Here is a 9,322-nt window from a genome sequence, read left to right on the forward strand (position 1 = left end):
GTACTAATGGACTACTATTAAAATAACCATTATTTGTTATTTCATTTATCTCTGTATCCATATTGTTTACGTTACTTGCGTTACTTACGTTACCGTTTAAGTTGTATTTAGCAAATTTTATATTCAAGGTTAATATTGCTTTTATTCCACCTTGATCTTCTAAATTTTGTTTTTAAAAGTTCTTTTATTAAATATTTATTTTCAATTAATTGCGTATGAGGTTCATTCGCAGTAATATCAATTTCATACGACTTAACGTAGCCTCTAAAAGCTCTCTCGAGTTCACGGTATTTAGGTGGTATTAAAACACCACCAACGTGACGATAGCCTTTATTAATAAAAGTTTGATACGTATCATTTCCTATTTTAATCATGCGTTTGGTAATAGGATTAATGATATATTGTTCCATTAATGGTCGGGGGAGACCACTAGGTATCGACCAATCTAAGATATTCTCAGGCAACGGCAGTAGATTGCCATTCCGTATAAGTTTATTATATACGCGTCCACCGACCGTTATCATTCGCTTAGTGAGTGGGTTCGAAATCTTTGTCATATAAACCCTAGGTAAATGTTGTAAATTGTCATTCTGTAAAAGTTTATTGTATGCACGTCCGCCAACTGTTATCATTCGCTTAGTGCGTGGGTTCAAAATCTTTGTCATATTGTATATATAATCAAAAGATTTATACATTCATATATAAATTTATTAGTTCAATTGCTTTTTTCTTCTTAACTTGTAAGTCTTATAAACATTGAAAACTTGTTAAACTTACAACTTTTATTTTTATGTATGTATATATAAGGAAGAATAACTATTTAATTTCTTCACCACATTCATAAATATAATCTCTCTTAAGTTGTTTAATACAAGGTGTATTTCTCTTTAAATGTATCTTAAAATGACATTTATATTTATACGCAAATCCACATTTACCACAAATAAACTCAGGAAAAACACGTTTGCATGTTAAACATTCATTAGGATATTCACGTTTTCTATTCTCGCAGGAATGTTTTATATTTAAATGTTTTAAAAAATTATGTTTATGCCGAAAGCGTTTATTACACTTGACACATTTGAATTCTGGTGCCGATCTACCGCAAGTGAGACAATTCTCTCGTATAAGACAAATCCAAAATCCAGAACAATAGTTTGACATTTCGATTAATGGTCTTTGTATGTATATACATATTCTATTATTATCTGTTTAATTGAATAACCTGACATTGATAACCTTTGTAATCTGACCTAGAAACAGTATGAAAAGAGTGAAAATATTTGTGATATGTTGAAACATATTTAGTGCGATAGCTTAACCAACTTGCCCTGCTATGCAGCTACGCATAAACATTCCTGTGGTAGCCTGAGGCGGCAGCTGTGACCTGAGGTGACAGCTGTGACCTGAGGCGGCAGTTCAATTAGAGAGATACATTTTACTAATGTATGTAATTAACCTACTCATAACAGCGTGACTAATGATTGTATGTATATACACACATTATTATTATCTGTTTAATTAAATATCTGTGACCTCACTAAGCGGTTAATTTACTTATAACAGCTACAACAAATTTAGTCATTTTTTAGCCAATTTTTATGTATAAGATTTATTTTATCTTTTAATAGATTATATAGATATATTAATAAATTTATTAATATAGGAAAGAGACTTTATTTGGCTATATAATAGATTAAAATGCAAGGTGGGCCAAAATTCTCCTTTTTCATACTACTGTTGCGGACATATTGTGGACGAAGTAAGTTACATTAAAATGAAATACTAATAATTTATTACTTTAATTGTTTTACAGTCGTGGTCATTATGAATTAGGCCTCATAGAAACATGGCGGAATTTTATAAAGGCATCTAAAAAGTGTATTTTTACCACTCCAGCCGTCATCTAACGTTATGCAGATAAAGAACTGCAAATAAAGCATATACAAAGCAAATAAATCTTTTTTCTGATAAACCACTGTCACTTCTACACAGCTACAAAGTTAACAATATGAGTTTATTTTAAACACAACTTGGAGTACGGATGCATATGGAAGGATTGTTGTGTGGAAATAGTACTTAACATTGTACGCAATATCACTGTTTCCAAATTTGACAAAATATTTCCTTTCAAAATTAGTTGAAGGTAATTTCATCTCAGCTATATAATTCAAGGCCAATCCGACAAGGGTTGATAGACAGTTCGTGGCTTAAAAAGTTAAAGTTCAGGAGTTGATAACAACGTACGTACAAGGAGTGTTTATACTGTGGGGGTTGGATATTATCATATGCCAAGTATTTAGCGTTAGGTTGTTTTCTGATATTTCCTACATTAATGATTCGTGGTGTTGACTGGGAGTAACTGGAAGTCGGCTACACAGTAACCTTCACATAGATAAGTGACATGTGCCTTTAATACAACCCTGAAGCGTAAGATGTTTTTGTACTCTTTTGGCCTAATCTTGGGTGGGATTTAGTATATAAAGGAGGTTAGTGAACGTACCTGGAGACTCACTGGATGCTGTAACTTTGGGGAGAGAGTATTCTGTACTTTCGCGATTTCGTAGCCTTGTCTGTTCTCACTGACCAGACAAGATGCACCGGGTAACGATAACGATAAAGGTGACTGTGGCAGATGCTCTACGAACTGCGAGTACTATAGCGAGAAACCGGGCTTCATAACTTTAAAACTAGAGTTCTATTCCCAAAGTACCAAAACTGCTGTCTTGTATGGCTGTTTTAGGGCGCCTTCAGTAGTTACAAGGGGGGACCCGGAGGAATCGGGTGGGTGGGTCACATTTTACAAACCTGTTCTCGGGGAGGGTCAAATTTGGCATTATAATATTTGGGGGAGGGTCATATTTTACAATCCGTAGTTTTGTGACCAAATTGACGATTCAATTATTGACAATTTGTTTTGTGTGTTTTGAGATGTAAAAATGAGATGAGCACTCAACATTTATTTTTACGTTTTAGATTCTAACTAGATTGTGTATGATTATTAGAAAGGTCACTAGCCAGTGTTTTTTTTACTGCTTGTCACTTTATATGTATAATATTGCTTTCTTATACAAAGTCAAAATCATTTAATTTGTATGTATACATATAATGGGAATATTGATTAACGTTCAGTATATGCAGTTGTCATGGGGAGGGTCATGTTTTACAAAATGGGACAAAGGGGAGGGTCATTTTTTTTACAAATAAAGAATGGGAGGAAGGTCATGCTATACTTAACATACCATGTGTGTGATTCCTCCGGCTCTCCCCTGTAAATACTGAAGGTCCCCTTAATTCGAAATAAAAGTGATGGTTAGTCTGAAACGTACCTGCTGTGCATTCTGCTTGTTAAGTATAATGTATTGAAGTACGAGACGTTAAACTTGCAGCGATCACCCGATCTCTCCATAACTTACTCATGTCAGCGGATCTATTTCGGCTAGCAACCTGGCTCGAGCGAGACAATACTATGGTCATGGTTTTGTTTATTTGGCTACTCCAAATTTATGATAATCGAATTGAATGTCAATAACGAAAACAACCAATCACAGGTGAATTGTTAACTTCTTTCAGTTATAAAATTAGGATTTGCAAGCTGTACTGATATTAGAGAAACAAATAAAATGATTATTAGTTTGTGATTTCACAACATCACCTGAGATGGCGCACAACAAAGAGTTGGGCGATATTAGAATTTTTCGTAAGAACTGTAAAATTATAAATACATTTAAAAACAGAGGAGATTTCAAACTGCATTTCGAACTATATTATTTCATTTAACAGCATTATGATGATTCTCTTGTCACTGGAGAATGCGTTTCAGGTGTTTAGTCAACTCTTAAGACTATTTTCAACAACTTGTTCAAACTCTCTCAAATGGAAATGATAACTTTACGTGGAAAATCCATAAAACGCTAACATTTAATAGTAAACAGAAACGTAGCGACATTTTTCTGTTGTGTACTAACTTTCAGAGCAAATTATTTATACTAAGAGTACACTGGTACAAATGCACTTCTATAGGTGACCCTGTCTCACCGCTGATGGCGCACTTCATGGCAAAGCGGGTCGCTGAAGTCAGAGAGTGTGATAATAACGACTATACAAATGCACGTATATACCGTTCAGAGATACAGTGAAACGGAAGTAGGGTTTATGAGAACACACATCGGTTCAACATACAATGTTCATGGGTAGTTGTGTATCATGTTTCCTCTTTTTGGTTAAATTTCTTATGTATATATAATTACGAAATATGCAGATCAAAGTGAAGGCCATATATATATATATATATATATATATATATATATATATATATATATATATATATGTATATATATATATATATATATACATACATACATACATATATATATAGTTTTTAAAACTATTACGCTCTGCCACTGCGGTATAGAGCACTGTCTTAGCAGATTGATACTCACCGAGTTATATATATATATATATATATATATATATATATATATATATATATATATATATATATATATATATATATATATATATATATATATATATATATATACTCCACTGGAGCAGGATGTACACATTTGCGAAAACGCTACACCTCATTGGTTTTGTATTTAATCTAGGATGTGAAATATTTGTTTTGGCCTTCACTTTGATCTGCATATTTCGTAATTAAAAAACCATGTGCTTAGAAAATGATAAACAAGACTTGACATCCAATTTAATGAGAATTTCAAGTGATGTAATGGACTATAGTATATAGTAACAAAGGCTGACATATCTCAAGGTTCATCACCAGAGGGCGTAAGTATTACGTCGAAGAAGTAAAAATACCAGAATCCTTTCTAATGAGAATACTACAACTTCTGGGAAATGAAATAAGGTTCAACTATGTTATTTAATACAAAGATATGTACTTGTACTTGTCACTCGATGGACAGGTTCATAAGATTTGTTTAATCTTCATACTTATTGACAGGAACTGAAATTATTTTGATATTTTTAATAACGCTCTAGCAAACCAAAGATATTAGTGAAATGTTTGGCGCTGCACTACTGAACTAATTAATGCTATAAATTTACCTAGAATTGCTACGACTTGGCCATACTCATTAAAATACACATTTTACTAGCATTTCGTGCCTTCAGGTTTACTTTATTAAGATAATAATCACCACGTAACAGTTATTCTAATTTTAAGATAATGTAGTCAGGATAACAAATGTCTTGAAATTGTTTTATTTTATGGTGATATGCCGCGACGTCTGAAGTTTTAAAAGTACATTGTATTTCAAGTAATACTGTGTTTAGAATCAATCGAGAATTACTAACACTGTGGTTATCCCAATAATGAAAATGTTTGCTTCTTAGTTGCATGTTAAAAGTTGTACAATAACGAAAATCGTTCGGAAAGAATATTTCAAAATAGTCAACAGAAGAACTGTCACTGCTGCACTGTTCATTAACTGTAATGTCTCTGTCTATAGCAATTACGGTGACTTAGTATTTCATTCACTGCTGCTGCAATGTTCATATACTGCCATGTCTGTCTATAGTAAGTACAGTGACTTAATATTTCATTCATTGCTGCACTATTTATATACTGTCATGTAAATAGACGTCCATGTAATTACAGCTAATTTATATTTATTCATATTGCAATTGTATTGTGACTAGTTATTTATATGAAATCGAATTATAAGTGATACAAGTGTAAATACTAAATACTTACCATTACGTAATGCAGTAATCCGATTATTAATGTCACGTCTACCTATCTTCTGCAAAACATTTAGTAGAATGTCTTGATTCCAAGGTCGAAGACTGTGACGACTGTTTTCCAATGCTTTAATCAGATAGTATGGACTGTTAATCTTCTCAAGATCTTCTTCAAATATGTAGTCTTTACACAACCTCTTCATTCGTACAAATTCATCTGTGACGGAAGTTTAAAGTAATCGTTACATTATATGATCAGAGTCCGATAATATTCTGTTTTCGCTCTTCTAACCATACTGACACAATCATTTCGTTTAATGTGATAAGATCGGTTATTTCCGAGTTGTTTGAGTCTTTCCCTTTCGGCCCACTCTGATTCTGATTTGTATATCAGAATAAGAATATGTTTAGGTACAAAATGTCTTAATTTGAACAGAGTACCAACTTTTTTCCTAACAGTGGAGTTAACTATCTGAATCTGCTTTGACCAATTTAGGTGTTTATCTAAAATAACACCAACAAAAGTTGTTGATTCTATTTCATCAATAACCCTACTACTAATGACTGATGTGGAGAGAACCTTCAATGAAGAATTTACTCTGTGTTTATAAATAGAATTTGGTTTGTTTTGAGATGATTAATGGTAAGTGTATTTACATTGCACCATTTTAATACGTTATTAAAGTGGACATCAACATTGAATAAATTTATATTGTATTGGTTGTCAGGAAAAGTGGACGAGGAAGCAATGTCGTTGATAAAGAACAAACATAGAGTGGGACATAAAACAGAACATTGTGGCACGCCACATTGAATACTACGGTCAGATGATGTGTTACTACTAGCATGGATATATTGGTATCTATCACATAGGTAATCAATGAACCATTTCAAAGGTAATCCCCTAATGCCATAATGGACCACTTTCGAAAGAATATCATGAGTAACTCTGCCTTCATCCACCTGCCTATATATTTTACGAAAGCCATACTGATGCTCGTAACGAATGTTATATTTTTCTATATAATACAGTAGACGATTATTTACATTGGTTTCTAAGACTTTGCTTAAAAGAGGTAAAGCTGATATTGGCCTTTAGTTGCCAGGGTCATCAATGGCTCCCTTTTAAAAAATGGGTGTCACTTTGCTATTTTAAGTGTTGTGGGGACACGAAGATTCCTGAAGAAATAGATAGGTTGAAAATATAAGGTAAATGTTTAGATATTATTGCTGCTCAGAAGTTTAACTGGTACATATATCATCATGACCACACGCCTTTTTAATGTTTAATGAATGTATGAGATTATGGATTCACAAAGAACGATTTTTTTCTAACTAAATTCTGCTCAGTACACATAACAAATTCTCAGTATTTGTCAGTATTTGGTTTCCTATAAATAATACCAACTATAACATTTTTGTTACCAGTATGTACCTCCAACCATAGAGAGTCTGAATGAATGACAATTACTTCAAGTAATTTATAATTAAGAGATGAATGTATATAAACCCCTACCGCACCACCCTGACCTACGTTACGATAATTTTCTTCAAACGTGTATCCTTACAAATTACAAATACTTCAATTGGATGTATTTCAAACCTCGGAATTATCAATAACAGAGAACTTAGAGTGAATTATATCTTCATAGATCTGATACTAACATGTGAAACGCGAAATGACCTATTTGGTATTAAGCTGTAATGGTCATCAAAACTGGTCGGTGCCAATAGCCTACATCTAATAAGTCATTTGCGTCATTGTTATTAATATATGTAGTTTATAATAACTGTTACTAAATATGAGTTATTCCCGACAATTATTTACAGTAAGTAAAGTTCTGGAAGTTTATGTTCAGTGCCCCAACATGTCTAAATTGCAATGTAAATCTTTGTGTAATAAGTGAATGTAGTACTTCATAATTTATGTAAAACTTGGTATAATATTCTTGAACAGCTGTAGATGGTACATTACGTTGTGTTGTGTTGTTGCATTAGAGAGATACTGATAGCGGATGACAGAAAGCAATGCATGGTTCGAACATTCAAAGTTTAGTGTCACTCATATACTGCTGGATGAATCTGTTTCTCTTGATATAATCAATGGTCTTGACTGAGTATCCTTCTTCACATTTTTCTTACCATTATTTGTCCACATGAACTGATATCGTGCTTGTTTTCTTTGTGCATTCACCTTATGCAGTAGTTGGCATGTAACTTTCGTTTATTTCTGGGTTTATTTTCTTGAATACTGATATCATGATACCGATAACATCTTCACCATCTTTCTCTGGTACACAGCTCACCCCAAGGTTTATTCTGCGGTTGTACTGATGACGGTTGGACAGATCGTCTTCGACTGTTTTCAATTGTTGGCTCAGGTGCGTATTTTCGTGTTGTAGCTCTGTGTTAGCCCGTTCTATGGTTTCCACATGAGTTGACGTTTCTTCGTATTTCACATTGAAGAAGTCCATGGTGTTATTCAGCTCAGTTTGCGTTAGTTTGACTTCTTGTATGTCGGTAGCAGTATTTGTGAGCTGCATAATAATAGGTTGTAGTAATCTTTGAACCGGTCTGTAGTATGGACGTGATCACCTAATCTCGGCGCGACCATTTTGCCCTCTGCAGAGTCACTTCGTGTCACTGGTTTCCCAAATCTTTTTGAGTTACATTTACCACATACCATCAGGTCACCTTGACGTAGCTTCACTGACCCTTTCCTATTGTCACAGTCACAACATTTCATGTTTTTGTCAGTTACCAAGTGTTGAAAACGCCAAATAATTTTTTGAAAATCAGAGCGGTTACATACAGCATGTTGCTCTGCAAACGGCGCCGTCTACCATGTTGCTTTCAGTTTTAACGCGTCATTTGCATAATTAATGATTTTCGGTAATTAGGCAATATATGACGAGTGCAAGCTTTAAGTTTTATATAATTTGGTACATACATTCATGCTACCTGGGTGCACGTGTCTCCTAAAGCTTATTGGTGTAATGCTTAGTATTAAGAGTTATTTGCATAATTAATGATTTAAAGTAATTAACAACTGAACATGATTTGGTGCTTACATGATGATAACAAAGGCCATGTGACATCACGTTTGATAATGTAGCTTTTAGGTTTAATTAATAATTTGCATAATTAATTAATTTCAGTAATTAGGCTAAATCGTAAGAATGCACCTTTCAAATTCAATACAATTTACTACATACATCAACCATACCAAAGTACAGAGTTTCTAAAAGGCTTTGTGATGAAGCCTTCACACATGTAGTTTTAATTACTCATTTGAATAAGTAATGATTTTCAGTAATTAGGCTATATCTTCAAAATGCATACTTCAAACTCAATATAATACGGTACATACTTCAAACATGACTAATTCCATGCATTCCAACAATTACTGTGTGTAGGAACGAAATCCTAAAGACTTTACCCTTACGCAAGGCATTCAGTTTAAATCTGGTTCATAGTTTATGTATGTGCCAAATTACATGTAATTTGAAGTATGCATCCCAAAGATATAGCTTATTGACTGAAGATCATTAATTATTCAAATTACTCAATAAAATGAAAGCTATGTAAACAAACTTCATGGAATACGTGCATATTT

This window comes from Glandiceps talaboti, chromosome 3, assembly GCF_964340395.1.
Source record: "Glandiceps talaboti chromosome 3, keGlaTala1.1, whole genome shotgun sequence".
Lineage (NCBI taxonomy): Eukaryota > Metazoa > Hemichordata > Enteropneusta > Spengelidae > Glandiceps > Glandiceps talaboti.